Below are 17,117 nucleotides of genomic sequence, written 5' to 3' on the forward strand. Positions count from 1 at the left end.
ATATGCTTGCTGTTACTTTCTATCTGAAATTGCGCTAGATCTCTTGTCATAGATATCGGCTCTCCAGCACTGTCAAGGCATCACAATCACACACTGATGGGGTCATTAGCATTCTGGCTGTATCGCTGCCTACGCTGTGATGTGCAGTAATCTGGGTTTGCAGTTGACATTGAGGAGGACGGTATGTGGATTCTTGGTTCCCTATAGATTATATACAGGTTGTCCCCTGTTTGTATTATTAATGGTGACTTGGCTTGGCCCTGGGACAGGGAGGATGAACCTGTCTGCGATGAACCTTGCTCCACGTCAACAGCAGGGTTGTGTACACATCAATCCATCTACCGCGTCCGCCATTACAGGAGCATCAATCCAAGGTGAAGGGGAAAGGTAATGGAATGCTCGGGGTAATTGATGGGCGAAGGAGGGCAAGCGTAGTGTGATCCTCGCCGTCGTACTGACAAGGCCCCGCCACGTGCTCTGTGACGGGCCCTCGCACCCCCCCCTCTGTTCATGTGCACGAGTGATATCCACATCTGCTCAGTGCAGCTACGTACAAAACGCTCCATAGACACTGAAACAACTGGGAATTGTGGTTAATGATTGTATTTTTGTTTCTTTCTTTGTTTTCACAGGGCTTTCAGTTCACAGCCTTCCTTTAGGGAAATGACTCCTTTGAGATAATTCTACTACTCATACTAATTGGTAAATGGCCTAATAATTACAACATCTTGCTAGCATGTATTAGGTCAGTATCGTAATTGTGAAATGTTTGTATCCAAAAAACCTCTGTTCGACAGTCTAATGAAACGACTCCCCACGCTCGTCCATTGATCACTGCCTGAGCTATGGTTAAAAGAGAACCAATTGCTCAAATCGGTTTCTGTGTAATTTTCGCAGCAATTAGCGTTTGTGTGAAGCTCCCGGTGTTCCACACCGTGTGCGTTTTAGTCAATTTTGGGGTTTAGATTTTTAGAGCACCAGTAGAAGAGCTGTACAAGTCTCTCCCCAGGGTCCTGTCTTCCATTATGCTCCCCAGCTGTGCCTACCCTCTGTTCCCCTGCAATGGATCTGCATCCAGGCTCATTGGCTCTGCCATGGGAGAGGAGGAAGTATGGAGAGAGGGATGGAGGGATGGAGAGATGGAAAGAGGGATAGAGAGCTTTCCTTCACCTGCTGCCGATCTAACCCCCCCCCCCCCCCCCCCCCTCTGTCTCCCCCCTCCCCTCTGCGTCCCCCCTCCTCTCTGCCTCCCCCTTCTCCACTGCATCCCCCCTCTCCTCTGCCTCCCCCCTTCCCTCTGTCTCCCGCTTCCCTCTGCCTCCGTCCTCTCCTCTGCCTCCCCCCTTCCCTCTGCCTCCGTCCTCTCCTCTGCCTCCCCCCTTCCCTCTGCCTCCGTCCTCTCCTCTGTCCCCCCCCTCCTCTCTGCCTCCCTCCTCTCCTCTGCCTCCCCCCTCCCCTCTGTCTCCCGCTTCCCTCTACCTCCCCCCTCTCCTCTGCCTCCCCCTTCCCTCTGCCTCCCCCTTCCCTCTGCGTCCCCCCTCCTCTCTGCCTCCCCCTTCTCCTCTGCCTCCCCCCTCCCCTCTGTCTCCCCCTTCCCTCTGCCTCCCCCCCTCTCCTCTCTCTCCCCCTTCCCTCTGCCTCCCCCTTCCCTCTGCGTCCCCCCTCCTCTCTGCCTCCCCCTTCTCCTCTGCCTCCCCCCTCCCCTCTGTCTCCCCCTTCCCTCTGCCTCCCCCCCTCTCCTCTCTCTCCCCCTCTCCTCTGCCTCCCCCCTTCCCTCTGCCTCCCATGGATCAAAGAAGTAAACGTGTGAGGGAAGCTACTGCTCTGCTTTACCCAGGGCTTAGAATGGTATAAAACAAGAAATCCTCATCACAAAGGGGGAGCCAGCTACTATAAATGCTGATAAATGCTGTGTATGTACAGCATGTAACATATTAGCGTGTAGCCACAGAATATTTAGAGGACCGTAATTGAGGATTTACAGTCTGTTACCTTTTCAGAATCTCTCAGCATATCCTTGATGCATCACTTCAATGGAGCAAGGTATGTGGCGAACAACTATGGAAAGACTTCAGTTTCATATGGTTTTAATCTGGATGAAACCCTTTGATCCTCGCTGCCTAGCTCAATATTTGTGACCGCCGTAATGCCGATCTCACGGCCAATCCTACACAATCCCATATTTGCCCTATATCCTGCATATAAGATCAAACATTCCATTTCATGCATTCAATAACAAAATCTGTGATAAACGTGGAATTGCAGTTGCATATTGTAGTGCAGCATCATTTCGGATATAATATAAGTGTAAAATCCACAGCATTTGATCTTCCAAATCTTTGCAAGAGCGACTCCTCGCCTGGGAGATTGCTCAGTGGAACTCTTCAGCCCAGTAGGATCATTCTGCAGCTCAGAGTACAGGCGGGTACAGTTGAAAGCAAACAGGATCATTCGATGATGACGTGATAGTGTTGAAAGTATCTGAAGGAGTTTTTTTTTTTAAAGTCTCAAATGGAATCCGATGTGCAATGTTCTGTTCACAGGCATACAGTAGGCTACAGTAAAACTTCCCCCACTGGGGATTAATAAAGTCATATCTTATCTTATCTTATCTTGGACTGTTCAAGACTAGCTCTCTCTCAATAACCGTTTGTAGCCCAGGCAGTTTGTTGCAAGTTTGAAGTGTCATTGCTTTAGCTAGATGTTCATAGCAAGGCAAGAATCACTGAATTATTAATCCCCAGACCTCATTTGGGAGTTGTAAGTAATGGTTTGTAAGTATAAAGAGCAAAACTGCTGCAGTATCAGGCTTTTAAAGAACACAAAAGCAGCGCTGTGAAGCTTGACTTGTTTGTATGCACTGGGGTGCGGAAATGTGTGTTGCGGAGCATGCTCTCTGGACAAGCGAGAGGGACAAACATTTGTTTTGACGCGTTCGTTTGGCCGCCTGTTCCTTTAATGTTCCATTTCCCCGAAGCCACGCTTTTCTGTTTTCACTAGCGGCGGTGGCACAGCGGGCAGTGGGTGGGATAGAGGCGCACGGCCGAACCAGGCAGTGCTGTCCTCATTTGCTAGAGTCCTCTGCCCTGAATCCCAGTCCCCCGCTCCCAGCCTTGATTATATTCCTGCCCTGGTGTCCAAGGCTTGAGGGAGAAGAGAGGCGACAACCTGGACTGACCCACTCCTCTCACCTCGGCACGTCTCCCCCCTCACAGCTGGTGTTTACTCTGCTGCAGGGTCTGAGCTGGGAGGGGGGCACACACACACACACACACACACACACACAGACAGACAGAAAGGCACACACGCATGCAGACACACACACACACACACACAGACAGACAGAAAGGCACACACGCATGCAGACACACACACACACACACACACACACACACAGACAGACAGAAAGGCACACACGCATGCAGACACACACACACACACACACACACACACAGACAGACAGAAAGGCACACACGCATGCAGACACACACACACACACACACAGACAGACAGAAAGGCACACACGCACGCAGACACACACACACACATACATACGCACGCAGACACACACACACACACACACAGACAGAAAGGCACACACGCACACAGACACACACACACACACACACACACACACAGACAGACAGAAAGGCACACACGCACGCACACACACACACACACACACACACACACACACACAGACAGACAGACAGAAAGGCACACACACACGCAGACACACACACACACACAGACAGAAAGGCACGCACGCAGACACACACACACACAGACAGAAAGGCACACACGCACACACACACATACACACACACACACACACACACACACACACACACACACACACACACACAGACATACATCCACCACAGAGCAGACGACCTGCACATGCTTCTGAATGGATGCATGTTAAGAGATGTGCGGGCCGATATAGGAAATGTGTTGCATTTATGTAGATGTAGAGATGCGCAGGCTCAGAGTGAATGCGCTGCTGACTTGTGTTATCTATGTCCTTTTCTTACAGTACCTGCATGGATGTATGTGGAGTTTCTGCTCGATTTGAATGATGCAGTTATGTAGTGGTGCCTTTCCTTCTCCATACTGTACTCTGTGATCTGAGCAGATGGAAAAAAGGCAAATCGTCACTGACAGAAGCTAAATAGAATTGTGTGCAATGTCAGCTTTTTTTTTTTTCAACTCTCTCTCTCTCTCTCTTTTTATCAAAAACGCCTCTCCATTTTGCCTGTTTTGCCTGTGAATGCCAAATGCTCTACTGGGGAGTGATGAGAATGAATGGTTGCGGGAATAGTGAATGTTCAGCAAAGGTCTTGATGGACATTTGAAAAGGACATTTCCAGTGGGCACAGTACTGTAGATTAAAGATTCAGTGATGGAGGTTTGTATAGAGGGTTTTGACATTCTGCTGGATATGCAAAAGCTTGAAATAGCTGCTGATATTTAAAACGGACTGCTTTGTTGGTAAGGAAGCATTGATGGATCCTACTGAAGTTCATTAGAGGAGAGAGGGGGCTTTGATAGCAAGTATAGTTCTATATGCTCTCTTAAAGTCTTTGCTGTGTAGTTTCTTTGATAATATTAATATTAATGAAACACATGAGTTGTGTTTTCTGATGAAAAGAAAAAAATGCTTTTTGATGTTTTCACAAAGCCATAGCTGGATTAACAGCATTGTAATTGTAACATTTAAAATAGACATTACACACCTGTTTAACCTTCATATCATACATACATATATAATACATATAATATACCAATATTGAATGATGTACAGTCTGATCTTCTATACCATTCATGGTCTCATAATTGTAGAGATGGATTTAGTGTGAGGAGGAATATATCACTGTAACATTCCGCCAATGTCAGCCTACAAAGCTGAACATAATGCATGCTTACTCAACCGTTCTCTCTCTCACTCTCTCTCTCATTTCCCTCTTTCTCATCACACACAGATGTAGGAGCGAAGTGTTCTTAGAGACCTTTGATGTAAGCAAGCTACGGTGAATAAGAACGTTATGCAAATATGCATGAATCGGCTGGTAAGAAATATGGGCCTAGTGATAGGGCCATGTGACACCATCGGCTGTAGTCGCGCGCACACACACACACACACACACACACAGAAACGCACACACACAGAAACACATACACACACACACACACACACACACACACACATATATACACACACACACACACACACATAAGAATAAGTACTAATGAGTGACAGTTCCCAGCTGCCCTGGTTTGCCCTGCACCGTGGCGTCAGACGCAGGCTGATGAAACTGATCCTCTCTCTGGAAAAGCTCTGCAGCAGACTGAATGCCTCACTCATATAATGAAGAGGACCACGCCATAACTGAAACAAAATGAAGGGAGAAATTCATTCAGCTCCAAGTCTCTCTTCTCTATGTAGCGATTCCTCCACTTGAAAACATGAGTAATGTAATCTAGAGGAATAAAGTATTGGTCTTTTATTTATTAACACTGGAAATAACTAGAGGGAGTAATGAGAGCCATTTTGTTTAACTAGATGAAGTGATTCTAAGCTCATTTGGTGGTAGAGGGCTGTGCTTAAAGAGTGAGTAAGGATGTCTGGTTGTGACTGTATCTCTGTTTGCAGACCTGCCAGGGCACTGCTGAGCCAGATCCTCACAGCCTCATTGGGTAGTGAGGGTACATGGCGACCGCAGCGGTTCTGTTTTGGATGTTATGTTGAAACGGAGCAGGCTGCAGCGCCCCAGGTAACAAAGCATTCTTTTGCATTAGCATTTCCTTACAACACGATGGGACACAGTGCAACCGGAGAGAGCTGCAAAAACCCCGAGCATGACAGAATTAGCTAGATGGAGGCCAAGGAGAAAGTGGAGGATATGCTGCAGAGAGAGGTGGTCTAAAGCCATTCTCTGATGCCTCACCTCATTTCTGAAGCGTAACTCTTGACTTATTTACTGGTGCTAGCAACTGTATACACAGCTCTCTCCGAAATGGTCTTTTCTCCTGAGTAACATGAGAGTGTCATTTCATTCTTCAGCGCAAGAAGAAGAGTTATTTCCTGCTGTGTGCTAATGCGTGTGCTAATGTTCCATTTCCACTACCAATATGCTAATAGCCGTATATATCAAATCATGTAATACAACACTCAGAAGATTAGAGTTTTAATCTACTCTGGTGCATTGTGTTAGGAAGACCTCATTGGTGCATTCTGGGAGATAACGAGCTTACTTCCAGCCTTCCTCATGCAAGCTATGATTACTTTTTGGAGGATCATGGGGTTTTTAGGTCTATATCGTTTGCTTTATAGACTTTTCTAGCTTACACTGTATGATATAATTGACCGGTTATGAGGAGATTGTCTACTTTGTATGTTATTGTGTAGAGGAATGCATCCAGTGCAGGGTTGTAGCTTTCATATTTGAAAGAATGGCGGACATTTACAATGTAATATCCACACCCTATCGTAGATGTTCCAAGTTGTTCTCTCCAGTAGTGCACCATTTAAATCCATTATACTATATTAACTCTGACTCACCGGCTGCCTTTGTCTATTTTTCCTTTTCTTTAGTGGCTTTTTGAGTCATTTTGTTTTAGAGTTGTGTCATTGCTTCATGTCAAGCCATGCACCACAGATACTTTCAAAGGCACTTTAGATGCAAAGCGCTTCTAACACCTTTCGGGGGGGAAAATGAGGAAGGAGATTGTGATGGAGTCTGTCCTCTCCCCCAGGGACAGTAAATCCATGCAGAGCGTACTTGTTTGGAGCTCCTTTGAATCAAATTTAAACATTCAGAATAGCTCCATCGCGCTCTTCCCTCAGAATTTGGAATGTGTTCTGTGTGTTCTTCTCCCTTTCAATTATGTCTTATTTTGATAAAAAGTGTTTGTGTGTGAACACAAGACAATGAAAACAATTAACATCAATTCAAGGACAGTTGTAATAAAAGGGTCTCAGCACAAAGGCTGTGTTGTTTCAGACTCTTAAACATATTGTTAGAGACAAGGGTGTAAATGTTGCATAGGTCTGGGTTGCTGTTTTCTGAAGCCTGCTCATTTAAAGTTACTCCTAGTAGTTCCCGAAAATTGCGTACTACGTAAGCCTCATGCACGCCACATGCACGCAAGGCTCACACACTTTGTGTGGAATATTGTAACCTCATTGGACACCACTGCGTGCCTCTGTAGTGCGTGAGCTGCATGTTCTTGGACTGTACCAGAAGTACCGGAGTTTCTTGCGTGAGACCAACCAGGAAATCACTTTAGGAATAGTTATAGATTACAGCAGACTATTTAGTAGAGTGATCCGTACTGTATTATACACATATCAGCCTATAGGCTCCATTTCGAGCTGAAAATGGAAGGTAAAAAAATTACTTGAATGAATATATATATTAAATTAAAGCAGCTTAACACAAAACCCCACTACTTATTTCAACTGACCCAATGTGACATCTAAAATACTCCACTGTGCAACTCAGTAATTGGTCATTTATTTTCAGATTCAATCAATTGATTTTATGGTTTCGTTATTAACCTATTCTCATCTGAGCCATTTCACCTCCCATGACCAAAAAGCTCACCAAAGAAGTAATTAGCTGGAAACCCCACCACTAACCAATTATCTCATCAATTAAGTTTCCAAAAGCGTGTGAGGACTTAATTACTGAAGTGTCTGCGCTGGTGAGATGTTCCGACCCAGCGCTGTCAGCCACACAAGAGATGATGCAAACCAGCAGGCTTTGCTCCCCATCCCCTGAGACCAGGACCTCCATCTCTCTCCTTTCCTAATGAAATCCCTCTCTAAATCCACTTGCTGTCCTTGCTTCTGCTCCACTCAGACACACGGGGAGTCACAACCAATACATGGGACAATGTACTGGAAATCTCTCCGATTTTTTGCGAGGCTTTTCTTGTTGAGTCCCGGGGGGTCCTCGAACTCTGTAATGTGCAGTATAAGATGGGGGGGGGGGGGGGGGGGTTAGTAAAGTGAAAGAGTGTTAAAGTAATTAGCTCATGGATTGAGAAACTCGCCTGGGGCACGCACACAGTCAGCACAATCTCTGGTTTCCCTGCAATGCTACTGCTAACACACTTTGCAGCTATGCACACACTCTATTAGCACACAGTAACAGCTCACCACATAATGCATACACTTACTACCATAAATGTCCAACTGATTCCAATTACCGGCAGGCCATCACACAGAGACATTTGTATGCATATTTAAAATCTAAACGCTTAACCGTATATATATATATATATATATATATATATATATATATATATATATATATATTTATGTATTGATTTGTACTTCATACTGCTTGTGACCTCCAATCAGTTTAATCCTTAGCTACCTCAAACCTTTGTTGATACACTGCCGACATTTCCTTCAGATTAATAAAATTGACAAGCATGAAATGAATGAAAAGTCCAAGGGCAGATCGATCAGTTCTGTATAAGCCAGGTCTTAAATCAGCTGGCCCTTAAATGATTCAACACTCAACACAAATTCATTATGGGGCAGTATCCCTGGCTGTGTCAGAGCGTGAGGATTAACTAGGTCACATAGATACAGTAGATGGGTGAGGAGTTTGAGTAGACAATACTTGCTTTGATATTGGAGGTAAAACACTGTTTGATGGTTAAGACATGGAGGTGAGCTACTGCAACGATCACCTGCTGGGAGGACCTGGTTTGACTCTGACAGTCATGCTGGCTCCTTATGATCTACAAATAGAAAATGCCACAGTAAAACAATTAAAACTAATCTGTACTGTATATTAAGTTGCCCCTGTGTAGTAACTCTGCAATTTCATGAGTAACAAGATTGTATTAACATTGATACATAGAACATTGGTCATTTCTTTGGAATGGAGTAATGGAGTTGGACTGTTCCTTATTGCATTTGTGTCATAACAACAAACAGCTCAACTCCACACAATACTCAATATGTAATTACCTTATAATGACTATGTAGCATGTTAATACAATGTTGTTACGACAGAGTGTTTCCAAGGTTATACATCGAGACTGGTAGAGGTAGGCACAGGTGTGTTTGACCCAATTTCTCATCCCATTTCATGCATTATAATGAGCCCGTCCTCTGATTTCTACCTCCACCAGCCTCCCCTAATCTGGAATGCAGAGTGAACTGCTGTCGTAGTAAGATGCCTTGTGGATGAGGGTAGAGGAGCTAACGTCACTTACACTTGTACTTATTCTACGTTCCAATTCTGATTCAGTAGAGCTCACTTTACCATTTATTATTTAATACCCTCTGCATTTAAATTTCTCCGAAGGCAGGATGTGACCCTAGTCTGACCTAGGAGAGGTACTCCTGTATCTCAAATTGCAATACAACTTATTTACAAATCTTCCCCAAGGCAAGACACCATTGATTGCTTTGTGAACGGTAAGGTATTGATCAATTACATTCATGTAAGTTCAGTTGTGAATTCTTGCAAAGTATGTGTTTATAAATTGTTACTGGCTCAGTGGTCAATGTCAGCCATATCGGATAGATGTCCACATACAGTTTGTAAGAGCACCATGGATATGTCTAAACCTTGGTAGATCTGTAAACAGCCTGGATATGTCTAAACCTTGGTACTGTAGATCTGTAAACAGCCTGGATATGTCTAAACCTTGGTACTGTATATCTGTAAACAGCCTGGATATGTCTAAACCTTGGTACTGTAGATCTGTAAACAGCCTGGATATGTCTAAACCTTGGTACTGTATATCTGTAAACAGCCTGGATATGTCTAAACCTCGGTAGACCTCTAAACAGCCTGGATATGTCTAAACCTTGGTACTGTAGATCTGTGAACAGTCTGGATATGTCTAAACCTCGGTAGATCTGTAAACAGCCTGGATATGTCTAAACCTTGGTACTATAGGTCTGTGAACAGTCTGGATATGTCTAAACCTCGGTATATCTGTAAACAGCCTAGATATGTCTAAACCTTGGTTGATCTGTAAACAGCCTAGATATGTCTAAACCTCGGTAGATCTGTAAACGGCCTGGAATGTCAATAGACCTATGCAGGCCCATCAAAAGGGCTACACATTTTTTGTTCATCTATAATAGACAGGGAATCAAAGCACCCTCCCCTCGAACTCTGCGCCGGTTACACAATGTGTTTGCCTGCCCCCACTTCACTGTCTGCCTGCCTTTCATCCCAGCCTCTTGGAGAGGGAGAGCGGATTCTCTTTCTTCTGCTTCTCGGCCGCTCTGTTTGATCTCTATAATTCTGCTAATGAGGCCGAGCTCCTGGCAGGCATCTGGCACACACACCAAAGGCAACAGTACGGAGAGATGTGGCCCCAGACCTCTGTTAGCCACACAGCAGCACTACCACCATCCTCAACTGACTCAGCAACCAGCACAAGCGAACACAACTAGGGCCCAGGCACTGTAAGGTGAAGGTAGCTACATGCACTGCATTTAGTTCATGCTGTTTGATGATTCCGAAGTAAGACATTATGAAATGTAGGTCAACTCAACATCAAAAACAAACAACAGAGTGGGGTTTTTCAGGCCTAGGCTACTCTAGTTTGCTAAGTAATGGCAACATGTTATAACAATAGTCTTATTTCACTGTTCTTTTAGTGTGTGTGTGTGTGTGTGTGTGTGTGTGTGTGTGTGTGTGTGTGTGTGTGTGTGTGTGTGTGTGTGTGTGTGTGTGTGTGTGTGTGTGTGTGTGTGTGTGTGTGTGTGTGTGTGCGCGCGCGTTAAGGGTGCAACAATGATGAATCTTGCTTTGCCTGAAAAAAAAGAAAGTCAAGGCAATTTGTTGCGCATGGTGAGGTAGTACTGAAATATTGCGAAGGTGAGAAGCCAGATTTTTTATTACATTGAAATTCACACTATCAAGCCAATCTGCCCCATCTTGTCCACGTCCCTCTTATCAAATAAATGGTGTGTTCCCATCAATTCAATTTTTGCTCCGCTTCAGCACATTGGCACACATCAGATGCGGAAAGGTAAGTTATTTGTCTTGTTGAACATGGAAAATGTTACTAGACTGTTTTTCTTTTTCATCTCTTTTTAGAGTGGAGCTGGGCTGGCTAGGAACTGAGTCAGCAGTATTTGAGGCAGATGCAACCCTCTCACAAAATGCTAATCTTTGATTTCCCCCAGATCACTGGCACTCCAGCTGAGTCGGAGATGCAGACATGGAAGAAGCTGGCGGCTGTCCTTCTCCCGTCTCCAAAGCGTTCGGGTTAAACGAAAATCAGACGCCGCCGTTCGCTGTCCTGTCGGCTTTGAAAAAGCGACGCTCGATCGCAGGTGATTCCACAGAAAATGATTTCCCCCAACTTTTTAAAGTCATGTTTTTATAACGTTTTTAGATGAAACTGGCGTATACCTGGGTAATTCCTCCGATACTTTGAAGTGACAGGGGCATATGGAGAATAGCAGTAGACATGAGGGAGAGAGGCGCATGATGCAATCCACACCCAGATGCTACAGTGAGCCACCCTGCCCTGTAGATCACAGCATTCAGAAACAGTCTCGCTGTGTGTTTGCAATTAGCCTGTGTACTTGGCACTTGGCACATAATCTGCTCACACAGGAAGCGCTACAAATAGCTAGCACGTTGTCCCTTGCAGCCATGAAAACAAACAACCTTTGCCAAGACTGGGTGCAGGGGGGAACGTCTTATTGTTTTCATATATGGTGGTGATATGATATCACATTGGTTTGTTCACTCTGGCAGAAAATGGGTGGGTCATTAAGAGGTTTCAGGGAGCATCAGCTTTACTGCGGGAGGAGAGAGGGTAGGATTCATGCTTGCTCTCTGCCTAATGAATGCCATGCCCTGGGGCTGGGCACAGATGGCCTGGAACAAACCCTTCACCCAAGAAGACTGGCTCTAGAGAATAACCCAGGGCACCAGCCAAGGGGTGCAGGGTGGCAGGGCGGTGGCACAAATCACACACGTCCACAATCCAATTCAATCACAATGGAGTTTCTGGTGTTAGTGGGTCACTTAGTTTATTACTGTAACACTATGCAAAGTGTGCTGTGCTCATATTTCATACATGAGCAGATAGTTGAGTCAGGTGGTATGAACTCCCACACCGTCAGCATCTAAAGTGACTTAAATTAAAATGTCTCAGTGGTGCTCAAAGGTATAACGAAGCAAACTGGAATTAAAGTATTTACAAGATGATTTTATTTTCAGCGTGTTTAATTAAGAACTACTCAGGCAAATAACTCACAAGTCGGCAAAAAGTTTTGATTAATCAACTCGTTAATTTGTTTAATCAGACATGACATGGTGGTCTATATTTACATATTTTCTCAACGGGTAGTGAGTGAGTCAGAGCCCTCAGCATAAAAATGTCATCAAAAGCTGAAATTTGAAATTCCAATTCTCTCTGTGAGAGACACGTCCAGGGAGGGAGAGGAAGGAGGAAAGTGGTTAATTTGGTTAAGTACTTCTCCAGCACCTTTCTGTAGGTCTCAGTTGTCATTCAGTTTGTCTGGTGTAGGATCCTCTGAGGTGTGTGTAGGATCCTCTGAGGTGTGTGTGTATGTGTGTGTGTGTGTCCGCGTGCGTGCGTGTGTGCGTTGAGAACAGAGAGTACCAGAGCTAAATGTAACTCCGGAGACTGATGAGAACAGAAAGGATGTTGAGCAGTCCCAAGTACTACTACTTTTTTTTTTATCTCTCAAGATGAAATGGAACATAATATCGGAATACGAAAACTAATGTAACATCAAAGGATGTCTAGGAGCTCCTTTCAGTGGCCTGAATGTCTGTCTGTAAAGAAGCCTGCAAACTGCTGAGACTCAGTTGTCTAAGCTGTGGAAACGGGCTTGGTTGGCTGTAACCAGAATCTTATTGGGGGTAAATTTCGACTTGTTCTGCTTTGACATCCTGCTACAGTGTATGCCCTTGGAACATAAAAATTGACCCAAATTACATTTAGGCTGAATTTTAAAAAGCAAATTTAATGAATTGCGTGTATTCATGCACCCGAAGCTTGCTACACTGTGTGGGGTGTGGTGGATAATTAATTGGTATGCTTTTCCAGATGATGAAGAACACATTATTCATTTGGTGATATGATCTCACATTTTCTACGGAACCAGGGAATGCTCTTTTTTGCCACTTCATTTTAGGATCATCCCGTCTCTAGCCCTCACAGCTGTTCCACAGCACCCTTAATGTTCAACTTCGCAGAGACCCCAGCATAATATTTTGACAGGAAAATCCTGATTCATAGCATTAATCACCCTTTGAAAAAAAGAGGAAAAAAAAGCCCACTTCTGGCTCTTATTCTGTAATGTGACATTAATGACACTTGACTCTGTCTCTTGGCGTTATGACAATGAGTGAGGTCATTAAAGAAAAAGCCAGGGACCAGACTGCATAAGAGGAGCTACTTGCTGTGCTATTTTCAAAGTGCATTAAAGAGCAAGTACTATCATTGAACCAACGTCACCCATCTATACCTATTCCATTGTGTACCATCAAACACATAGCATTTTTTAAAGTTGTATTTTGCAAACACTCTCATGTACAGTACAGTATAAACCGATTGGATATTTTCTCCAGACATTCACTGCATCTAAATTGCTTCCCTATCAATTCAAGTCGAGTATCTAATTCCCAACCAAATCGATTTGTTCTCTGGAATGTGTGCTAATTTCCACAAATAGCAGCAGTGCACTGGTGTGAGATGGCGTTATTGATCCTTAGGAAAGTTAGAGGTGTCCGACCGGGATAGAAGTCCTCAGGGACAGGGATTACTGTTCACACTGATGTGTGGTTCCTCTGACCACTCTACTGTATAATCTAAAGTATCACATTCACTATTGACCCACAGAGACTCTAAAAACACTAAAGTTCTCACAAACCCCACAGGATGAGACTGTGATACTGCCTCCATCACCTCAGAGATACACACACACACACACACACACACACACACACACTCAATGAGACACCGAAGACACAGTAATGAGTCGTGCAGGTCTGCTGTGGCTGAGGTGTGAAGTGCTGTGGCGGTGAGGGCCAGGTGAGCCCCAGAGAGTTAATTTGAGAGGAACGTGCACTGCTGAGGCCATCTCAGGAGCCACACAGGAATCACAATTAGACATAATTACAGCTTGAAAGCTCTAGAAATAGGGCTATTTATCTGCCTTTGTTGTCACAGCTCTTCTCCCCCAGCTCTGCAACTGGAGCTGTCTCTCTACATTGACTACATCCTGTAGAAACAATCCATGTACTGAGACATAGTCTTAGGATCTTTGTACATCCCGACCATATTGACATTATGGAATCTGGTAATTGTTGGCATTGAACAGAAGTGTTGCAACATATGTTATATTGACAGAGAATTCCTTTAATTATTAAGTCACACTGGAACCTCATTCTAATCGCTCTTGAAGATGAAAAGAGTTTGCGAGTCTTACAAAGGATCAGTTCAGCAATTCAAAACATGAAATATTACTTTCACAAGATGAAATACATGGTAAATCCAAGCTTGTAGTGAAATCCATTCTCACCAAAACAAGTTCAGGTGGTTTGAAGCGGGAATATCGAGAGTCTGTATTATTCTGCTGCAGTCAAATATTGTTTGTTGTGTCTGTTCACAAGAATCACTAAAATTGTATTGAGCGTACAGGCGTCGAGAAAAGCGAAAGCTTTGTGTGTGTGTGTGTGTGTGTGTGTGTGTGTGTGTGCGCTTTGTAGTCTTGGGGAGGGTGGGGTGCGAACTCAAAACAGGGCTGGAATAAAAGACAAGTGGAGAGCTGCGCCGTTTGCTTTCTGAGGCCTCGCTGGTGTACGCTTCATAACTGTCATATCTATTATTCACCAGCCATCTCTAGTAACCTTAACCCAGCCATGATGTAACCCTGGCCTGTGAGGCCTGCGTCGAGAAGCTGTGATATAAGTATGTGCGATGGCAGCTCTGAGATGTAGACTGTGTGCAGAATGCAGAGTTCTCTCTCCTCTCAACTCTCTACGGCCTCAAAGCTCTTTTAATTGCATTGACCCGGGGAGACCCCCGTGTAGCCGAAACTCCTCACACTGCAGAGCTGAGTGGAGCTAGGCTGACCACAATTAGCCCAAAAGAGAAAAATAGCACTGCAGACTGCATTGATTAACCCGGTATGTTGTTCTTTCAGTCTTTATTGGTATGTGCGAGCATAGAACAGGGTCACAAAGGCCCACTGATTCCTCTTCAAAACTTCTTGCATGTACATGCAAAACCTTTCACTTTGTTGACATCCAACTCCTTGCTTTTCTTACTCATCAAACATCTTTCTTTGCCAGTCTCCCCCTGTCATTGTTTTCCCTATTGCTAATGTTACCCTGACCCATTTTCTCTCTTCTCAGCAAAAATCCAATATTTCCAAATGTGCTCTCAGCCTCTGTAAATACGTTTCGCAAATCGTATGTATGAATTTCTCTCACTGCGGGTGGGTGGAGGGCTTGTTTTTTTCATGCCATACTTGATTTGAATCAGATCGACTATATTAATAAATCTAGCCTGAAATAAAGCCTCTGCAAAATAAAGTCAACGCTTGATGTTGGCCCAACGATACACAATTGACTTACATTTTCATGTGGTGGATACATAGCTTACAGACAACATTTCTATTGAATATAGATTTTGTATATATTATGCATGCAGCAGTGTTGAATGAATAATGTGTGTGCCTTTGCTCTCTGTTTCTCGTCTGATGTGCGGCGTTAGCGATATAAATCCATCTGTCGCTTGACAGAAGAAAATGTAAATCACAGCCCTTCTCTGCATATCATATCTAATTGGCCGGGGTCTTCAAACAGCTCTGCCTGGGAGATGTATCTTCATCACAGATAAGGTGGCTCTCTGATTCCATAACCCTCATGTCATTCAGAGGAGATGATCCCGTAGGGCCTCCAGTATCTATAGTGTAAACGCCGGAGCATTTTAGCATCTAGTAAACGACGCATGCTGCTGCGCTGCACTCATGCAGACGTCCCACCGTCTCATCCACTGTAACTCACACAGACACGCCTCTGCTCCGAGACACTGTCAGATCTCACGGTCTTCCTCCTGAGAGTCATCTGGTTACATTTGGACCTCAGGCTCCCCTGCTGGGAGGATGCTGCTCCTTCTGCTCCCTGTGGTGCAGACTGGGGGCAGAAAGAGCTGCTGAGGAATCCAATATTCTGCTTCATGGTCGTGTAGCATGTGACTAGGGAGCTGTCCATGGTCTGGAAAGCTTTAATTGCATCACGGAGAAGCCATGTAATATACATTTGCTTCCTAACTGTAGCCGATCAAGCGTAATGTATACTGTACATTAATGTAGGCAGATGGAGGGGGGGGGGGGGACCCTGGCTGCACCTGTCAGCAAGACCACAAGCTGGGAAGTGTGTGTGTGTGTGTGTGATTGCAGTGGAGGCTGGATCTCTTCCGAACCTAAAGGTGTGCATCATGGCACACTGTACAGCTGATTCAGCTTTTCTCACATGCTACTGGCTGCGTGCGTTCGTGGGTAAGATAGTTGCACAATGACCAGTATTTCAATAATTTGAGGTAAAACCTTGCCCCCTAGTTAATCCATACAATGCATTCTGTGCTTGTCAAATCCCAGATATGGGCTATAAACTTAAATCAGCTTTATACTATGCTCCACAGTGGTTCGTAATAGGCAGTTTTATCATCCAATTTGATAAATCCTTCATCACCATCTGTCGTTTCCCAAATAAACATTGGCTATTATGGCCTTTAGAATCTATTCACAATATGATCATTACTTATGGACTTATAGATGCAGTCCAATTATTTCCGGATCCAGTTCAAATGATGGTCAGAATTCTTGAATCAGGTCCATGGTGTGTATTTCTGTGTGTGGGTGTGCAATGGTCGCCAATTTTCTTGACGATGACCCAGATTGCGGCGAGAATTATTCACATTTCTAACGACCCCAGGGACCTTAATATTTTATTGCTTCATATGGTACTTTTCTGCTCACAGGGAGAAGGAGGAAACACAACACCCATTATGTACACTGCTTGCCTGCAAATATCTGTCAACAACACCATACATTAGAGTATACAAAATGTTTATTGTGT

The sequence above is a fragment of the Argentina silus genome, assembly GCF_951799395.1.
Source record: "Argentina silus genome assembly, chromosome: 19".
In the NCBI taxonomy this organism is placed as follows: Eukaryota; Metazoa; Chordata; class Actinopteri; order Argentiniformes; family Argentinidae; genus Argentina; species Argentina silus.